General features: G+C 49.2%; 1 protein-coding gene and 1 long non-coding RNA gene across 29 annotated transcripts in view; one reads left to right on the forward strand and one right to left on the reverse strand.

Moving 5' to 3' along the window:
* LPP (LIM domain containing preferred translocation partner in lipoma) overlaps positions 1–19315 on the reverse strand; it is a 736836-nt gene extending 717521 nt beyond the window's left edge. For 8 of the 22 annotated variants that reach the window (XM_089330885.1, XM_051859193.3, XM_089330889.1 and 5 more), the window contains exon 1: positions 17105–17273. The gene's annotated coding sequence lies outside the window, so the exon portion shown is untranslated. Of the gene's footprint in view, positions 1–14098; positions 14252–16900; positions 17074–17104 lie in introns of those variants that run through there. The other 14 variants (XM_070072380.2, XM_089330886.1, XM_017346984.4 and 11 more) reach the window with 9 other exon arrangements.
* LOC108177991 (uncharacterized) overlaps positions 17228–21107 on the forward strand; it is a 139742-nt gene continuing 135862 nt past the window's right edge. For all 7 annotated transcript variants that reach the window (XR_016232516.1, XR_016232515.1, XR_016232521.1 and 4 more), the window contains exon 1: positions 17228–17363. This is a non-coding gene — a long non-coding RNA (uncharacterized LOC108177991). The remainder of the gene's footprint in view (positions 17364–21107) is intronic.

A 21107-nucleotide genomic window follows, 5' to 3' on the forward strand; every position in this document is an offset into this window, starting at 1 on the left:
AGCACAGAGTCCAAAATTCAGTTTCTTTTAACAGACAACAGTAACAACAACAATAAAAAAAAAAAAAAAAAAACCCTGCCCATTCCGATGGTCTCCAGTTGCTTTTCCAAACCACCCCTTGTGACTCTAACGGGATGGCACTGGTGACAGCGCTCACATTTCACACACAGCAGGCATCGGGCTGTATCACAGGAGCTCATTCAATCCTTACAACAACGAGACGCGCTAAGACCGCTATTCTCATTTCACAGATGAGGAAGCAGGAACCTAAATAGCAACAAGTCAAAATGCTCACGGCAGAGCCCAGACACAAACACAGGCGCTGTCCGTGCAGAGCCCAAGCTCGTGAGTACTCCGTAGATAGACCAAAGCCGTGCAAATGGTTCTGGAATTTTCAAGTAGGCCTGCCTAATGAGAAGAGACCAAAAGACTAACACAAAGACAGGAATGTGAATACTGTATTTCCCAGAAAGGAGATGAAACTGAAAGACTCTCGAGAAAACTTCCCAAGTTCTGAAAGCCTCCCCTGGAGCAGAACCTAACCACACTGCATCCCCAATGGCCTCTCACATCTGAACGACATCCCTGGGACTGCCCTACCAGTGCCCTGCCCTCTCAGACCTCTCATTCTTGCAGAGTTGCACCAGCAGCCCGTGCGATGCCCTGTGCTCAGCCCTTGCCAGCGGCCTCCTGACATGTTCACCCCCGAAGTGTCCGGGAGGAGGGCGAAATGAACTGTGCAGGCCGCTTTTGCAAGGTCTGCAGAGCAAGGGCATGCTCCAAAGTGGACCCCATTGTTGGACACAGCCAGAGAGAAAAAGCTGCGCGAATGGGAGTTCCCTAGCTGGAGAATGGCAAACCTTACAGCAATAAGACAGTAGACAAAGAAGAGGCAAGCTTGCGCAGCAGAGGAAAACGAAATAAGATCCAAGGACCATGAATCCAGAATGAGTCAGACACAGGAGATCCATTATTCACAGAAAGCCTATGGTGTGTGGGCATGAGGCTGTGCTGATTGTCCACATTTCTTTGCTCATATCCCTAGGCTCAAAAAGACACATCTGATCAACCATCCAGGTTCACTTGAACTTACATTGACTCAGAAAATGTTAAAACTCAACATGTTCAGGGGCTGGCACTGTAGCATAGCAGGTAAATCCACCACCTTTAGTGCGGGCATCCTATGTGGGTGCCGGTTCGAGTCCTGGCTGCTCCACTTCCAATCCAGCTCTCTGCTATGGCCTGGGAAAGCAGTGAAAGATGGCCCAAGTCCTTGGGCCCCTGCACCTGCATGGGAGACCTGGAAGAAGCCCCTGGCTCCTGGCTCCTGGCTTTGGATCAGTGCAGCTCTGGCTGTCACAGCTAGTTAGAGAGTGAACCAGCAGATGGAAGACCTCTCTCTCTCTCTCTCTCTCTCTCTCTCTCTGCCTCTCCTTCTCTCTCTGTGTAACTCTGATCTTCAAATAAATAAATAAATCTTAAAAAAAAATGAACATGTTCTAAGTTGAAAGGGCCCTAAGAGTAACCCTAGCCCAATCCTGACATTTCAAAGATGGAGGAAAATCATGTCCAACAAGAAATCAAAAGAGAAAGAGGGCTCCCGTTTCCCTGGCCTGTGCTCCCTTCCACATACGTAAGGACGACAGGCTGGGCACTGCCAGCTGACGCCCGGAGAGCACAGCTTGAGACCCAGTCGCCCGTGACGTGGTGGAGCAGATTTGTAGCTTCTCCTGCATCTCATCTCGCATGTTCCATCTGCTGGTTGCTATGGGAGAGGGAACACTGACAGCATTATTGTAAAGGAAATAGATGTCTTTTCAGGGAGAATACAAAAGGGTAGCTTGACCTAAATGAAAAGGATGATACATTTGGATAAGAATGAAATAGGAAGACACAGGTGACTCAACAGTGTAAGGTACATTTAATGGAAAGGGAAGGCAGAGGAAGCAAAAGGAAACTAGACCTGTTAGAATGAAGCCATCCATGAAGGGGCCAAGATCCCTGCTTGAAAGATGGGGATTCACAGGACAGAGTCTCCGCCCCAGACAAGGTGTCAGAATACCTTATCAGGGGCCCATGCTGTGGCATAATAGGCTAAGCCTTTGCCTGCAGTACCGCAACCCATATGGACGCTGGTTCGAGTCCCAGCTAATCTTCTTCCGATCCAGCTCTCTGCTATGGCTGGGGAAAGCAGTAGAGGATGGCCCAAGCCCTTGGGCCCCTGCACCCATGTGGCAGACCCAGAGGAGGCTCCTGGCTGCTGGCTACAGATCAGCTCAGCTCCTGATGGAAGACCTTTCTCTCTGTCTCTCCCTCTCTGTCTTTAATGCTATCTCTCAAAAAACTCTTAAAAATAAAAAATAATGCCTCACTGAAGTGAATTAAAGATCATGTCTGCAGATGGACAGGTGTTCAGTTGGAAATAAACCTAAAGCAGGCAGTCCACTGCCTCACAAACCTCTCCAGGTTTGCAATGAAAACTGATCCAAGCTATGACGTCAAGATGTGACGGTGTCTCCACCAAACCAGTCATGCCAGGATTCCACAGCTGTTCTGCCTCCAGGGTCATGGGAACCCTCCCCCAGGCCTACCTGTCCTCCAGGGGGACAGCCTGCCTCCATCTCATATGGCAACTGCAGCCAGAAGCCCGTGTGTCTGGAATCTCCCACTGTATCTGCACACCTTTCCAACACAAGAGGTCTTCAAAAAGTTTCTGAAAAATGTGTATTTTGAAAAAAACATGCATGGATTTCAAACACAAAATTTCACTCCAAAATAAACTTCTCTTTGAATTCCGTTGTCCAGGCTCCTTTGGAAGTGCCCTCAGAAAGTAGAACTCCTGATTCTATCACAGTTAATAAGGTGGACGTCTACGCTGCCCTTCTCAGCTCGGAGAGGCTCAGCATGTTAGTTCCCATCAGCTTGCAAACCTCAGCTCCCTCACTTCTCCCTGCAAAGGACACGACCTGTGGTCCACAGCAGCTTTTCCCACAGCAAAACGGATACCTAATTCCAAGAAATATTCTAAGTAAAATGGGGGAATGCCAGGTTCTACAATGAAAGAATTTTGTGAAGACTAAATCACTTGGGAGGTCACAAAGTACATTATTTACTAAAACCTCAGAAAAGACTCATGACAAAGATATCCATGGAAGCAAAGCTCCTTTGGTGGGGCCAGCGTGGTGGTGTGGTGGGTTAAGGCGCCACCTGCAATGCTAACATCCCAACATCCCACATGAGCGCCAGTTAGAATTCCGGCTGCTCCACTTCAAATCAGCTCCCATCTAATGCACCTGAGAAAGCAGTGGAAGCTGGCCCAAGTGCTTGAAGCCCTGCCACCCACGTGAAAAGGAGATGAAGCTCCTGGCCCCAGCTTTCGCCTGACCCAGCCCTGGCACTGCAGTCATTTGGGGACCAGAGGACAGAAGATCTCTTTCTCTTTCTCTCTCTCTGTCTCTCCCTCCTTCCCTTCCTCCCTCCCTCCCTCTCTTTGTAACTCTGCCTTTCAATGAAATAAAGGAATCTTTTTCAAAACGAGTAGAAGGTGGACACTTGGGGAAACACTGTCTCAGAGAAGGACAGCATTGTAAGACCTCCGTGCTGTTGGAGCAGCACCCACCCCTCCAGACGGCGTGCCCTCCCGAGAGCAGAGATGCTGTCTGATCACCATCACGGCACCCCCGACACCCAGCCCTACCCACAGAGGCCAATAGCTCTGTGTTACATGAGAAGACAGGGCCAAAACGGCAGGATGACCTCCCCTGTATCTTCCTTGCTGCTTGCAAGGCTGTCTCATGCAGAAAAATGCATGTGGCAATTCTTAAAAAAGGGAATGGAATGTGATGGGAAAGTTTCTCGGGTACCCATGCACCCAGAGGTCTCCAGACAGCGCAGACAGCTGACTCCTCCTCTCCTTGGCTCAGGCTGGGTATGAAGAAAATGAAGATGACAAGTCAGAAGAGGAGAGCACTGGGAAAACCAAAGGACCTTTGGGGTGGAGGGGGGCAGAAATGTTGGGGATAAACAAGACCTGTCTGTATCTCATTTAGACTTAATAAGAGAGTTTGCTGAATGTTAATTAAATACTCAGTGGTTGTTACCAACTGTGGTGATTAACTTAATTTTGAATTAAATAAGCAATAAATGCTTAACTGAAGTTCTATTAAATTTTACCCAGCAAGTGAGGAATATCAGGCTCTTAATTGACTTTAAACAAGATAGTTATGGCAAGTTAGTTGAATTTTTATTACCTGAAGATAACTGCCTTATTAAATCTAAATTGACTATTTTATTTGAAAGGGAAATATGTCATCCGTTCTCTCCACATACCAAAACATAGCCAAAAAACTTCACAGCCCAAACAATTTGGATTGGCACTTTGTTTTGTGATCCCATTTTGCTACTATGTATTCTTTTAAGAATAAACATAAGTTGAAAAGCACCAGCGATGACTAGGAAGGGCTTATATCTAAGTAGACCAAAGAACCAGATGGACACGTTTTCTGAAGCACAAGCCAGGCCTTTGCTTTCTCAGTGTGGATACAGTTTGAGATAATATTTAACATCACAACACTGAAATTTCCAGGATGTCTCCAGGGTTTAAAAACCTACTGATAGAAAACACTTGAAATCATTACTGTTCAAATAAATGGTCGGCTCTATTACTGAACGAGCTGTATGACCTTAGGTAATTAACCTCACTTGTCCAAGCCTCAGCTACCACACACATCAAATGAGGAAGCTGGATTGTAGATCGCTGACTTTCTGCATTCCGTTTTTTCTTTACAGTATATGCAGCCCCTGGAACACTGCCTGGCACATAGCAGGTGCCCAACAGCATCAACGGACGGACTGAATGAATGAATACATAAAGCAAATTTAGGCAACTCAGAGCACTAAGCATTTTTAGCCCTCTCTTACCAAGTTTCTACAGCACAGACAGTTTTTAAATACTGTCGTTTGACAATTTGCACAAGGAGAAACACAAACACTAAATCATGGCTTGGGAAATATGTTTGATAATGAAAGAAATGCAGGTTAGAGTAATAATTAAATACTGTTTCTTACATATTAATTACACAAAGACAAACCCAAGTTGTAAAATTAAATCCTGGTGCATATACAGTGAAACAAGCAGATCCATACACTGCCAGTGACTCTGCAAAGAGGTGGGATTTTTGGAGAATAAATGGCAACAAATATGAAAAATAATAAATACTTGAAACTTTCACGCCTGTAAATTCTCACTCCAAAGAACTTAGAACAAGTTTAACCAATCAAAACATATTTATTTAAGGTCTTCTGTGGAGAAACAAAAGGGGAAAGAGCTCAGCTGCCTTACCATCTGGTAGGCTGACACCTAAACCACCTAAAAGAATGGGGACAACAGTTTGCAGTGACATTACACAGGCTCCAGCGCTTTTCCGCGCTGACCAGAGAACTCCTTGCACAACCACGATCCATGAATGGCACTGTTATTCCCTTTTACAGATAAAGAATCAGGAGCTCCCAGAGACTTCATAACCCGAGAAAAGGAGGCAGTGGCAATGGCGCAAGTGGTGGGGTGGTCTCCTGCCACCCACAAAGAAGACCTAGATTGAGTTCCAGGCTCTCAGCCCAGCCTAGTGATCACAGGCATTTGCGGAATGAGCCAGCAGGTGGGAGATCTCTGTCTCTCTGCCTCTCAAATTAATAATATTTTTAAGAGGTGGGGGAAAATAAAAATGCCTAAGAAGTCATTGTTTTTACAAAACAGTTTAGAAGGGAATAAAAGCTATTTCCATTGATGCTTATTGTTAACGTGTTTTGATGTACTGAATTGCACTTGATTTTTTTTTTACCTTAAAACTATCCTACTGCCAAAAGGCTAGTAGTTAAAGTAGGATTTATTGATTTCAGGTAAATGTAAAGCTCAGGAAAAAATAAGGAAGAGCTTTGTTGTAATAATAGTAAGCAAAAAGAAATGATGTAAATGTACAAAAAAGTGGCCATGCACTTTTGGGAAGTTTCAACTAGAATTATGGTCTCAAAGAGATCAGAGAGAAGTATTCAAGTAGAGGGATTTTGATTTTTTAATGAAGTTAAGTAAATGTATTCTAAGTGAGCTCTTTTTTTATTGTCTTTTGATTCAGAGTAATTAAAAAATCACTCAATTTCTATACTACTAAAGATATTCTTAAAACTCAGGTTGTCATTTATTACTTCATTTATAGAATACATTCATTCATAGGTTCATTCAACAAACGTTTATTAAATTCCTACCACATATCAGGATCCACAATGGATGCAGAGGGTATGGACAGGAACAAAAGCCAGAGCCTGGTTGAGATGTCTGCACAGGCAGGCACAAGGGGACTTTAGTATCGTGTTAATAGAAAACTTGAGTCCTGGGTCAATGTCCAACTAGGCTGAGCCCTGGTCAGATCATTTAATCTTTCCCAGCCTCAAGTTCCTGATCAGTAAAACTTGGACCATAGTAACCACAGGGCTACTGGAATGATTCACTTGTAAGTTATAAGAAAAACACATGCTTAACTATAAACCCTATAAAAAATGGCAAATGAGGCAGACTTCACAGCACAGCAGGTTAAGCCACTGCTTGGAAAGTCCACATCTCATATCAGAGTGCTTAGAGTCAATTCCCACTTCTGCTTCTGATCCAGCTTCCTGCTAGTGCCACCCTGGGAGGCAGCATGTGATGGTGCAAGTACTGGGTTCCTATTACCCATGTAGTTTGTTTCTCTCTCTTTCTCTCTCTCTCTCTCTTTCTCTCTCTCCCCCCCCTCTCTCTTTCTATCTCCCTCTCTCCTTCCCACCCTCCCTCTCTCTCTCTCCCTCCTTTCTATTGCTATGCTTTTCAAATAAATAAATAAATTTTAAAAAATTAGCAAGCTGCAGAAAGAGCCATACTACGTTGATGGTTCTACTGCAATCACATCATGCAAGCTGGCCTGGGCTACAAAGATCTCTCTGGTGAGTGTTAATTTATGGACACCAAAATGGTGGTTCTCTTACTAAGCTGTTCATACTTCTGACTTTTCTCCAAAATGACTACAATGATAAGGAAGACAAATGGAGAGAGGACCCCCAAATGATATTTCTATATTTCTTCCCAGGAATTAAAACAAATGAATAAAGAAATAAGGAAAGTCAAGGTTGAAAGGCCTCAAAGAGTCTCTTACAGAGGTCTTCAACCAATGCCTGAATTTTTTAAATTTTCATTTATGTATTTTCTTTTACTTGAAAGGGAGAGAAAGATTTTCCAGATATTGGTTCACCTCCCAAATTTCTGCAACAGCCAGGGCTGGGCCAGGCTGAAGCCAGGAAAATAGAAGTCATTCTAGGTCTCCCACATGGGTGACAGGGACCCAAGTACTTAGTACTTAAGCCATCACCTGATGCCTCCCCAGGGGTGCACTAGCAGGAAGCTAGATAAGAAGCAGAGGTGGGACTGGAACCCAGGCCTTTGCTATGAGATGTGGGTATCCTAAGTGGCATCTTAACCACCACCCCAAGTGCTCACCCAGATTGCTTGAATTTTCACTGTAACATGATTAGTTTTCATATCAAATAAGAAAGACACTCTCAGTGCCAAACCAGTTGTTTTCCCCCAGTGACTGGAGATTCTATAAATCCAGAAATAATCAATTCTATTCAGAATGAAAAGGTTTCCTGGAATACTTTCAAGAGGAAAAGCAGTGGAGGCTTGTCTTGACAAACAGTTCTCTCCCCATGCATGCATTCTGTCACCCTTCTAAGACACCAGTTAGAGGATGAGGTCACCAGAGGGCTGTGCTGGGACCAGGGCTGTGGTATCTGCTCAGGGCCTGGGTCTCCATTTCTATAAAACGAGAAGACTGAGTGACTCACATCCACTGCCTCAAGCCTAGTCCAGCTTTGTTCAATCTTCCACCTGGGGTACTGCAGGACCTCTCACTTTCTCCACCATCCTCCAATCCACCCAGCACCCCATAACCAATCAATCAATCTACAAAAAGACAGACCCAAGCATCTCACTGTCCTACTTGATGAAGTCTCAACTCCAAAAAGCCATCAGGGCCCTTCTTGGTCTCAGCCTCATGTCCCTGGACTCTATTATGCCACCCATGACTGTAATTGCCCAAGGCATCATGCACTTTCTCCTCTCCAAGTCTCCTTCCATGTTAATTTATTTAAATGGAAGCATCTAAATATTTTCTCCTCCTCTAGCCCCTCCCACAATTTTACACTCACCCTTCAGTGCACAATCAAATGACAGTCGCCTCATCTGTAAAGTTTACAAGGGACCTTAGAGTTAGGCACCACCCAACCAGTCTCAGATATTGTCTGCACATACTGGCACATATCATCTTGATTATTCACATGACCTGGAGACAGGAATCACAGAGCTTTCATGTTTCTAGCTCCCAAACCCAGAGTAGAGTTTCCCTCATCCATTCAAAGGTACACTTTAGCACATTATGCCAAGCAAATCAATACACAAATGTGTCAAACTGATGGACAAATATTTCTTTAAAGTCCTGCCCAGCTGTCAATGCTGGGACCTTAATATTCTCCAAGTGAAGCTGCCATGGCCCAGAGGAGAGATTTCCAGGGGAGAAACGGGCAGCTAATGGAATGCTGACCTACCTTTCACCTCACTCTAAGAAAAAGTGCCACTCACCCGCCTGGTCCCTGTAGAGTTTGCCTTTCCCATGAGTCAGGGCACACCCCACCCTCTGCGTGCCAACTCCTTATTGCAGTTCCTGGGAACTATCAGTTTTCATACCAAACAAGAAAGGCACTCTAGGTGCCAACCCGGTTGTTTTCTTCCTGGGAACTAAACATGAACAATCTTTAGTGGAAATTTATTAGAAAGACGAAGGGCACGTGACTCTGCTGACCTCCTGGCACTGGATTTAGCACAGCACTGGGCTTCCACGGTTGCAGTTCCAAGTCGCTATTCAGGCCACCGGATGGAAAAGAACAGATCCAAGAACCCAGCTACAGCACACACACAGAGAGTCAACCTTATCTCTTAACTAGCAGTAGCCCGAGCAAGCTTGCTCCCATTGCCTCTTGGTCCTAGCCTTCCCAGGTTTCAGTGTTTACCCCAAGAAGCCCTGGCACTAGCAACAAGCTGGGTCTAAATGCCATGCTCCCCACCTGCAGGGCAAGGTCCCACCCCTGTGGGCCAGACACCACGCTGGCCACCCAGAACTGGCCCGACACAAACACTACACTGCCTCATAAAGCCCCTTTACAAAACTGTGTCTGGTTCCCACAAATGCCTGCATCAGCTGCTCTCTTTTTGAGGGTAGCTGAGGCTCAGGCATGTTCAGAACTTGTTTAAGATCACAGCGCTCATGGGTGGCCCAAACACAGGTCTTGGTTTTCCCTACATCAAAAACCATGGGTGATGGTACTACCAAGATGATGGGATGGGTAAGCCCAGGCTCTCAGGCTCCATGGTCCCAAACCTGACTCTCAGTCTTGCTTTCCAAAGCCAAGGACTAAAGCAGCTGGGGTTGCTAATGAATATCAGTGAAATAACAAGAAGTTCCTTCCCTGTGTATAGGGCTTGCTCACCGCAGAAGGGACAGAGTGGGACAAGAGCTCTGGAGGCAGGAATCTTTTCTCACTCTGTCACTTAAGGCCCTGCTCCCCACTGGGAAGGTTCCTTCACCCCTGGACTCCTGCCACTTCCACAAGACAAGACTTGTCAACCCATATCTTGGATAGCAGTTGGGGACTAAGTAATAAAAATGACTGTAAAATGCATTCACCACATAAAGTGCTATGAAGGGAATGAAACACTAACAGGTTCTGTGAGATGGGCTGCGACGGGCACATTTAAGAGGAAAGGAAAAGGCAGGGGGATCTACCTGCAATGGATCTGAGATGGTCAGTCTGAAAACCTTAGGCAAGCAAAAGTAAGGACACATACAAGAACAGTGGGTACAGAGAGAGGGACTGTCACAAGCATGGAACCTCGGACTTAGCACAGAGCCAGTAGCTTGGTTCTCACACACAAGCCACAACCATCAGTGGCAGTAAAATAAATAAATCCCCAAACCACACACACATTCCAACTGAACCACCTTAATCATACTGCATTCAAAGTGCAAAGCACCAGGTTCAAACCAAAGATAAAGTGCACTCCAAGCTACCATCCCTCCCAAAATTCTCCAAAGCAAAGCCCCTGGGGCTGAGAGGGCAGGATAAGGAAGCAGCAGAAACTGAGAATGAACAGCCACCATGGAATGCGGGCTGGTCCGGGAGGCTGGGCCAGGGCTCAACACCAGCTCAGGTGACAAGGGTGTGGCCACACAAAGCCGTGTGGGGCCTCAATTCCCTCCTCTGCACCACGAAGGCTCAGGTCACCCCAAGGCTCCTGTCAGTGCTGACAAGGCAGGACCTGGCTGCCAGCTTGCTGCTTCTCCTACTGACTATGAACTCTGGTATCCAGGAAACAGTTGTCCACACAAGACTGATAAGCTAGCAAATAATTAAAAGGACAGGAGTAGGCACTAAACTACTTGCTATCATTTTAACAGCGCACAGCTTCCAGAATCCCTTGCTGCCTCTCTACTCTGCTGACCAGAGAAATGGTCCGTCTCTCAGCAGTCTCCTAAGCTGGGTCCAGGCTCCTGCGGTTGGCCTGCTACTTCTCAGCCATTAGAGCTGTGGGAAGCACAGACCCAAGAAGGCCCTCCTTTGCTCAAGAAGCAATCATAGACCCCCACCCCTTGCCACCTCTGCCATTGTTCTTAGTTCAGCCTGCTGTCCATCACCCCACCCTCCCTAGCCATCCCCATCTCTCACAGTGATCTCCGAACACACTTCTCTCTTCCCCAGGAAGACACTCCTGGGCCTCAGGTCTGTGTACAAGACTCTTCTCTACCTGGAAAGCTCCCCCACCCTTATGGGTTGCCCCACGTGAACACCTCCTCACTCCTGGAACCCTAACTCAAATGTCTTCTTTTCCATGCGCATTCCCAGATCTTCCAGGACGCTAGTCACTCCTCTCTTCCTGTTCCCATTAGCTCTTTATTAAGGCCTTAACATGCTCTATTTTAAACTGTCTCCTATACTAGACCGGCGCTCCTTAAAGGAAAAGCCCAGTTCAGTTTTCTCTGCTGGCCAGTATCCAGCTTCTCTGCCTGGCACATGGAGTCATTCAGCACAAACTTATGGCCATGTGTTGCTGAACAACAGGGACACGTTCTAAGAGGCGTGTTGTCAAGGCCAGTGTAATGGTGTAGCAGGTAAAGCAGCTGCCTATGATGCCAGCCTCCCATATGGGCGCCAGTTTGAGTCCCGGCTGTTCCACTTCCAATCCAGCTCCCTGCTAATGGCCTGGGAAAGTGGCAGAAGATGGCCCAAGTGCTTGGGCCCCTGCCACCTCCATGGGAGACTCAGAAGCTTCTAGCACCCGGGTTCAGCCTGGACCAGTCCCGGCCATTGTAGCCATCTGGGGAGTGAACCACCGGATTAAAAACATCCTTCTCTCTCTCTCTCTCTCTCTCTCTCTGTACCTCTGATTTTCAAATAAATAAATTAATCTTTTTTTTAAAAAGTGTGTTGCCAAGTAATTCCGTTGTTTTGTAAAAATCATAAAGTATACTCCCACAAATGAAGATGCTTACAGCATCACTGGACATTAGAATCTTAGGGTACTGCTGCCGTATATATAGACCACCACTGACCAAAATATCATTAGACAGCAACTGGTTGTACTAAATTTAATACAAAAGACTGGGCTGGAAGTGATCACACATCTATGTAGGGGAAGGGCAAGCAGTCTGCAAGTTGCTTCACGGCCCAAGGTGAATTATATCTCCATTTTTAGATTTATTTTATTTATTTGAAAGGCAGAGTTAGAAAGGGAGAGAGAGTGATTTTCCATCCTCTGGTTTACTCCCCAAACAGTCCCAACAGCCAGATGCTATATCTGGGTCTCCCATGTGGGTGCAGGGGCCCAAGCACTTGGACCATCCTCTGCTGCTTTCCCAGGCCACAGCAGAGAGCTGGATCGGAAGTAGAGAAGCCAGGACTCGAACCAGCATCCATATGGGACGTAGCACTGCAGGCAGTGGCTTTACCCACTGTGCCACAGCACCAGCCCCTGATCTCAATCTTAGAGGATTATAGGCTTACAATAGGCAGATACCCAGGTGGAGGAAGCAGCATAGGTAAAGGCATGGGTTAAGGAAACAGGAATGGTCAAGGCCAGCAGAACCACCAGCTATGGGAGGGGAAAGTTTTAGAGCAGCAGCAGGTGCAATCGCTCTCAGCATCACTGACCTAGCAACTCTCCACTCCTTGGTCCCTCGGTTCCCCAGCCTTCACCTCATGGGCACAACTTCAGCACAGGTGATTCTCAGGCCAGTGCTGGGGCTCCTTAGGCTCCTGAGGTGAGGTCAGAAAAACAGTCCCCCTCCCCCGTGACTGCTGTCCCTGGTTGCAGTGAACTTCCTATCTTCATCCAGCAAGAACTGCCGGAGGCCTCTCATGGGTCGGGCACACTCATGTGCATTGGGAATGCGGACATCAAGAAAGGAGACAGCATTAGCATCCTCAAGAAGCTTATTCTAAAGTGGAAGCGAGGCAGACAAGCGCGTAGCTAAGGTGAAGTGGTGATTCACGCTTATATTGTGTCAACAGACGCTGTTCATCCACTCAGCAAACGGCTACTGAACATCTTCAAGGCATCGGAGATGAGAGGCAAGGATTCAAGACGAGAGCGCAAGCTCTTGGTCCTTTCTCCAGGTGCCATTCCTGGGGGCCATGTCCTCTCACCAGAAAACAGGCAGCTCATCATGCCTTTATCTGCAAGTTATCAAAATGCAAAGGCCCACCTGAGGCAGGCAGGTGACAGGAAGGCCCCTAGGGATCTCTCTGAGTCTTGAGGGTAAGGCAGGATCCAACAGGAGCTGTTTGGTTCAACTCCAGAGAAGCCCCCACGTTAAGGGCAATGCCTGAGACCCACGCCCTTCATTGCTGATCACCTGGTTACTTGACCACTCCGACGGCCTGTCTGCAGATGCCCAGCAAATGCTTACTGCCACAGGGGGATGGAGAGAGAGGCGGGGCTGACAGGCGCTGGGGCTTCTCCAGTTAGGTCTGGAGAGAGTAGAAACCCTAAGGCGGAGGGAATGGCAGCCTCTTCGGAGAAAACAGAGGTCAAGGGCAGCTCCCTTGTGGAACACAGCAGGCTGCTCACCCAGGTGAGCCCTCAACTCTCATCCCATTGGGATGCAAGGAATGTGTGCTGAATGAAATTCCAGGGAAGGATGCCAAAGAACACAGTGGATTTCAACTTCCTGTGCTTGCAAACACAGAAAAGAAAGGTGAGAAGGCTCCAGATCAGACAAAGGTCCCAAACTACACCATGTCACTAAGTTGTGAACCTTATTTCACTTGTCATTCTCTCATCTGCAAAACAAAAGTTACAATCCTCAAACCTGCCTCAATGAATCAATATGATAATTACACAAGTATTTTAAATTTTTTAAAAATTGTATTATTAGGAGAGAATGAGAAGATAAACATTTTCTAGCCTCAACTCTGGTCTACCTGCTTCCAAGCATTCAACCCCTTAGCCCTCCAGCCACGCACTCACCCCCCAATCTCATCTGTGTGATCTACATTAGGAACACAGCAGTCCTTCCTCCAGGCCTACGGGCAGAATCCCACAACACTGCCATCCCTTCCCCCTCCCCTTTACCCGCGTGTCGTGTACCTCCTGTGCACCTGCACATCCATGGATTTCCACCCAGACACCAGCTTCATGCCGCCTTGCCCACCTCCAGCAGGGCACAACCCAGAAAAAGTCCCTACCCACTGCGGACACACTCAGCTCTGAGCACCTAATTGCTGCCCTGGGTCAAAGTCTCAGGTTCACTCAGCTAGCAGGAAGCACTGTAGCTTGTGACCATCCAAATACATAATCCCAGAGATGGTGCAGAGCCCTGCCCAGCTTCGCTCTCCAGTCGGTCTCCACCGAACCATTTGTCGGCCCCTGGAGCCCAAGATAAGCTTACACCTTACTTACCAGAAGGACGAAAGCTCTGCCCTTCTCCACTTCCCAGAGCCCCCTCCAAGCCCGCATTCATACCTCAGCCTTGAGAATAAGCCACCTTCTTCCCTGCACCTGCAGATCCTCCCTCCCGCTTGGGCAATTCCTGCCTGGGCCGCAAGACTCCATTCTGACACTGCCACCTCTACGACGGCTTCCCTGAGGATGACGACCCTCCTCAGGGCAGAGCAGTCAAAACATACCTCAAGCACTTCATCTGCTGACCCCGCCCCCCCGCCCCCCCACACCCACACGTGTGCTCCTCCAGGAGTCTTCCTCGTCTTTGCGCTCCCAGAGCCTAGCTAGTCTTGCATAAGCGGGATCCAGAAGGTGTTTCATGCACTCCGTTTCCCTTCTTCTGGCTTTCTGGCTTTGCCATGTTACCCGCCATCTTCTACCCCACTGCTCTGTTTCAGTCCCAGCAAATCCCGGGCTTCCCAGCCCTGAGATCTTTGAGATTCCAGTGGAATAGCTGATGGGAAAGTGTTTTATACAGCACAAAACAATGGACGTTCATAAAGAACGTGATTAATACATTTTCATCAGATCTAAACCACTGTGTTAACTTAGGGTGAAAGAGAACTGCTCTACCACCACACATCCATTATGACAAGAAAGTGGATTTCAGTGAAAGGAAAATGTGAAAAAAGAATGCTTTAAAATTGATTTACTGCAATTTATTTGTCTCAATAAAAACAGCAGCGTGCTATAAAATTTTCATATTCGCCAATGGCACATAACAGGCACTCCGTAACATAAGTCATGGAAATGAGCAAACACTCACTGACAATACTCGCAGGGCCAAATCATTGCCTCTCCCGCTGGAACTGGGCAGCAGGAGGCTTCCCAAGGCCAGTGCCTCCCCTCAGGTCCCAGCCTGCTCAGCACGCTCCAATGAGGACTTCAAGTCAGGACCAAACTTTGTCACCTGGGATTTTTAAGGCCCTTTGTAATCAGGTCTCCTCTGCCACCCACCACTGCCTGCGAAGGCCTGCCTTTCCATCAGACTGTGTCACTCTAAGAAAGGCTGGTCCCAGCGGAGCCAGTCAGCTCCTCCGCCCACTGCCTGGCCCCGAAGCCAACTCTAGGCTCCAGCTGTTTACAGGAAACCTGACCCTGGAGGATTGCCTGACGCAAAGGCCACAGGCTTGCCACCCTTCCACTCATACGGCAAATCCCATCTGCAGTCTACACTCAAGACCAGGATGGAGAACCTTTTTTCTGGGTATTTATAACATCATTCTCAGGCCATACAAAATGATCAACCTAAAAATCAGCCTGCTGCAGATTTATTGAACTTCGAGTCCCGCCGGCAGTGGCTTTGGCAGGGCCAGACCAAATGATGTCGTGAGGCTTTTATGTCCTGTGGCCTGGAGGTTCCGCACTCCAGCCCTGTTCTGGCCTGTCAAGGCCTCGGTGTTGGGGTAAAAACCCTGCTGGGTGCTCTGGCCCCTGCCCCACTGTTACGCACTAGTTTCTAGGGCTGCACTGCTCTGGATCTGGAAAACAGAGGGAGTTAAGGATGGGAGGGGCGGAGATCTGCTTTCCAAAGGCACCCCTAGCCACACACTCTCCCTTCAGTTCTTTAAAACTTTCTTAAAAGCACATGGCGGGGAGGGCGGGGTGGGGGGCAGAAAGTCACTAACACCTTAGTGAAAACGAGTTTTATTGAGGAAGCAAGAAACTTAGAAAGAGGAGAAAAGGCTTGAGAGAGAAAGTGAGTTGGAAACTTTCTGTTAACCATGTCTGGTATGAGGAAAGTGGCTCAGTGATGGCCACGAGTTTTGGTAACTGTTCTGTGAGGCAGGAGAAACAGCCGCTGATGCCTTGCAGGGAAGAGAAGCCAGAGAGCCTTTGCAGTGGCCCTAGGACCCCAGGGAGGCAAAGACCCCGCCCTACCCCAGAACTCCTGCACACTTCCAGGGAATAGCCCACTCCCCCTTCCGGCCAGGCCTCAAACTAACATTTCCAGTTCCATCTCCACTGCCCACAGACTGTGGTCCCCTCTGGTCTGCTGTCCCTTATCCCCGAGGGCCTTTCTCGGTGCCACCGGGGGCGTCAGATAACTCCCCATCCTTCAAAAGCCCTGATCCAATACAGCCCCGTCCAAAGGGGCTACCCTGCATCTCTCCCAAGTTTGAGAGAGAAAATCAAATTCCTTCCCCCAGCTCGCCTAAAACCTATCCACGCCTTTCCCCAGGCAGCTGCACCTCCCACCTGCGGTCAGATTGGGCTTCTGGGATAAGCTCAGCAATCCCTGAAGGCCAGGTCTAGGCCCAGCACCCCCAGCACTGCCCTGCCACCGAGGGGCTACTCCAAAAATGCTTGGAGAAGGGACCAGGAGCTGGGGGCCGGCCATAGTCGTTATGGCTCGGCCCGCAGTAAATGACTTCGGGGAAGGCCCTCCTGCCCCCTGGGCCTCAGTCCTCCCGACTGTAAAATGGGGGACTTGGATGTCTGGATCCCTAGGCCCTTTCGACTGTGACAACCGGGATTCCGCGAAAGCTCCGAGCGAGCGGCTGGGCGTGGCCCCGCCCCCTGGGCGCCCAGAAAAGCCCAGGCAGGGGGCGCGCGGGGAAAGACTCCAACCCCGCCCAGCCTAGGGTCGACGCTTTCCCCAAAAACTCTGGACCCCCCTCCCCCCATGGCGCGCACCCCGTGATTGGGCCGCGGCCGGCACTTCCGCACCACGGCCCGGCAGCCCCGGCAGCGCGCGCGCCCCGCGCTCTGCGCCCCGCACTCATGCCGCCCCAGAGGCGCTCGCGCCCGGGGAGGGCTGGGGGTTCCCGAGGCGCCCGCAGGCGGAGGCTAGGGGGAAGGAAGGAGGATTTGCAACAATACCTCGGGGAGGAGGCAGCCCGGGCAGCGGCGGCGGTGGCGGCGGCTGGAGGCGGAGGCAGAGGCGGAGGAGGAGGTGCCCGGGCACTCCCCCTCCCATTGTCCCCGGCCCCGGACAGGCCCGGCCCCGCGCCCCGCACCGGCCCCAGCGAGCGCGCCGCCCGCGCTCCGCGTCCCGCACCCCCGGGCGGTGCAGCCAGCCCTTACCTTGCGGCGCCCGGCTCTGTGCCGCTCGCTAAAGCTACTTATCCCGGGAAAGCTCGCGCGGGGCCCGGGAGCGAACCCACAGACAAAAAGTGAAACTTCGACAGGGCTGGAGCGGCTGCTGGTTGGTGCCTTTCCCCCTCCTTCCTCCCCACCGTCCCCACCCCCTCCCCTCGGTCTCCCGTGCGGTGCCCTGAGCGCTGGAGGCTGACGTCAGGGGCCTGAATTCCTGACTTTGCCTGCACGCATTTGTCCATGTAAGGTATGGGAAGGCGGGTGCCCGCGGGGCCGCCGCGCAGCGTCCGCCCGGCGGGGGAGGGGGCGCCGCAGCGGGCAGTGCCTTTGCCAAAAGGTGGGCGCACCGAGGGCAGTGCATTTCCTGGGAGGAAGAGGAGGAGACGCGGGAATGCAGGGAGCTTGCAAAGGAGGAAGGGAAAGAGGGAGGTGTGGAGGCTCGGAGGAAGAGGAAGGAGACGTAGGAGGAAGCGGCCCAGTCAAGGGGCTGCTGGAGAAACGGGGGAGCCAGGGGCTGCTGTTCGGGCGCCAGAGGAGAGCGCTGAGCCCGAGCGGAAAAGATCCGGCCGTGGAATCGCCTTCCAGTTTCCTGCTCCCCCCGCCCCTCCCTGGCTTCCCAGCTCGGCTCCAAACTTACAGGCTGTCAGAGCTGCCAAAGACCAAGTTGCAACCCATGCAAGTCGCAACTGACGCTCTCAGAAAAGAGACGACTTGTTCAGGGTCGTTCACGCCTGGAATGCGGGAGCAGACCCGCTGCTCTGTCCCGCAGCTGGTTCCTGCCTCCAGACCGGCAGGGCCGACTCTAGAGGGATCTGGCTTGGGTGTCACCAGGCAGTGTAGACCACCCAGAGAAGTGATTTCAGACTGCCCTTGGCCCAGCAGCCAGTTCCTGGAAGGTCCTGGTTGCCAGCGAGCCCTGAGTACCATTGACAGTCAGTACTGCAGAGCACGTAAGTAAAGGAGCCCCTGGAGTTGAATGTTTAAAGCCCCTCCAGGAAGCCCAGAAAACCTGCTCTGTGCTTATGGCTTCAGAAACAGCCCAAGAACTGGGGGAACTGGTTTGAATAAAGACAAGCCTGTTCTTGGAAGGCTGGCGTCGGGTTTTTTTCGTCTGACATTTGTGAATGTGAGCCACGATGAGAACCTCCATTAACTATGTCAAGCGGTTATAATGTGTGGCAGCCATTTCCTGGAAGGTGCTCCGAGACCCGAGACTTCCTTCCCTTCTCGTTCTCTCCTGACAATACCTAAAATAAGAATTCCTCACCTCAGCACATCTTAATGTACCCATTCTCACCCACACAACAACCGCATCTTCAGGTGAGTGAGATCAAGGTGTGATTCCCTCTGCATTTGGGGCAAACACTAAAGTCAGTGACTCGCCCAACACAAACCTTGGTCCCTTGGCCAATCCTACACTCTCTCCACCATGCACCTGGCCCTGACCCCCAGCACTGCCTGCTTCCAGGCAGGAATAGAGAGAATACAGCATAGGTTACCTAGTCATGGAGATTCCAAGCGTGATTCTTCCTAGGTTAGATTTTGGTGGAATTCTTTTGACAGAATTAAGGCAATGAATGTAAACACACGTGTTCTCAGCCTTAGGGAGCCCGCTTTGTGCAGTCTTTGAGTTCAGGCGCTTCTGGGCTCTAATTAATCTCCTTGTCCCTGTCAATTTGCTCATCTACACATAAAACATATGAATGTAGTGTAAGGGCAAGGGTGAGGATGCACCCATTCCACAGCGTAATGAAATACTGTTGCTTTCTTTGCAGCAAACATGATTTGAAATGGCAAACACTTCTATGAGTTCTTCAAGAGATTCTGTTCCAGGGCAGTAGGATCAGATCCTGTTACAACCCAATCCATTCACTGTAGCAGATGTTTCGGCAAACCTGTGTCCTCAGTGCTATGGTTTAGTATGAAAAGATCCCAGTTATCTCATGAAATAAGAGCGGACTCACCCAATCCTTGTTAGATATAACGGATTTGACCAGCATTTCTTCCTCTCCTCTCCCCAGCAACACACTTATAAAGAATAATAGGGTTCTAATGAGGATTAATAAAATTTAATAAGGTATAATTAGAGTCATTCATTTCCTCCATCATACACATTATAAGAGTGCTGTGTCGGATCCAAAGATTCTACTAATTATGTTGAAACTGTTGTATGAGTGTGCTGGGGAAGATCACTGAAATATTTCAACTCCTGAAATCTGTATGACTGGCTCATGTAGGCATGGTGTTAGTGTGAGCATTACATAAAGGGAATCACAAAAGATAATTTTGACTTGTGAGGCACTCACCAGGAGTACAAGCTACGCAGTCATAAATTGGATGCTTGATGAACTACATACAGTGTTGCACCAGTGCCAGCCCCAAACCCAAAGCCACATTCTCATTTGCTGTTCTGGTCTCTTTTGCCCTCTCTTTCTCAACATCCTATTAACACTTGCTCTGGTGGGCTTGAACTTGAAAGGCAGCGTGTGTCATTTTTGCGGACTTGATGATAGAGAAAAAGTTTACCAGTTCAGAGACTAAATGAAGCGCAGAATTTCAAGGAGGGTGGGTGGCATGTAGTCTGTGGATGGCACACTGGTGGGCCAAGGGCCAAGGGCTGCGTTCTCATTGGTCCAGTGATGGCACAAAAGACTTTCAGGCCAACTTGGCTGTGGTCTCACCATTCCTGAATCCATTCCAGTCCCCAAAGGCTTTTGCATCGCTCATGCCTGTCCTTGTTTTGGAGTGCTTATAATATACCAGGCAATAATCTTCGAATTGTTCATATGCAATTCACTTAACCCTCACAAAACCCTTCTAAAGTCGGCATTCCTGTGTCCCTGTTTTGTCCATAAGGAAGCAAGCCTTGGAAAGGTTAAGCAGCTTGCTCTTAACACAGGGTTAGTACTTTGGTAAGCTGAGATTCCATCCTGAGCCCTGGCATCCTGGCAGCTCGCCTGCCTACTGCTGAGTGACCATCTGGTCTCAGTTTGAACACTCCAGTGTGAGGAGCTCATGATCTCCTTCAGCTGACCAAGAGGAAAAGCTATGGACCAAGAGAAAAAGCTGTGAAGAGACTACTAGAGGAATAATAAGGACAAGAGGTCTATGGGACATAGAGAGTGCGTACCCATCTGAAGTTGCTTCTCCCCAGCTTCAATCCCATCAGGCCAGACTCCTTAGTGTGGTTCACACAGCCCTTCGTGGTTTGTGGCCTACTTGCTTCTATCTTTCTATCCTTCTCACGCCCCTTCCCTCTTGCCAGTTGAAGTTCTAGAGTTTTCGAGCACACCCTACCTCTCCGTGTTTATCCGCCTTTGCACAAGTTCCTCTTTCAGGAGCAGGCTTCTCCATTCACCTGGCAACCCTAACACACTCACACTCTTCAGACTCCTCTTGAATATCCCTCCCACCCCCTGCTGCCATCTCCAGCCTTCTCATGGCCTCCACAGAGCACTCCCTCCACTCTGTGTAACTTCAGTCCGTAGGCCCTGGGTGGTGCAGCTGGTTACCTCACCTTTGTCTCTTTCTGGACCAAGAGTCTAATGTGTGTCTGAGTTGTTATCATACTGCCTGCCTTGGTCATTGTAAGCATCCTGCTGTTTGGGTTTTTGATTTTGTTTTGTCTTCTTTTAAAAAAAAAAAAAAGATTTATTTTATTTTACTTGAAAGTCAGTTACACAGAGAGAAGAAGCACAGAGAGAGAGAAAGAGAGGTCTTCCATCCGCTGGTTCACTCCCCAATTGGCCACAATGGCTGGAGCTGCACCGATCCGAAGCCAGGAACTTCCTCTGGATCTCCCACGTGGCTGCAGGGGCCCAAGGACTTGGGCCATCTTCTATTGCTTTCCCAGGCCATAGCAGAGAGCTGGATGCCAACACTGCAGGCGGCAGCTTTACCTGCTACGCCACAGCACCGGCCCCATGATTTTTGTTCTGTTTTTCTTACTCTTTGTCAAAGGCAGAAGAAGAGGGAAGGTGTCGGGCCCGAG

The sequence above is a fragment of the Oryctolagus cuniculus genome, chromosome 4 (genome assembly GCF_051225735.1).
Source record: "Oryctolagus cuniculus isolate XC-2025 breed Fujian yellow rabbit chromosome 4, ASM5122573v1, whole genome shotgun sequence".
In the NCBI taxonomy this organism is placed as follows: domain Eukaryota; kingdom Metazoa; phylum Chordata; class Mammalia; order Lagomorpha; family Leporidae; genus Oryctolagus; species Oryctolagus cuniculus.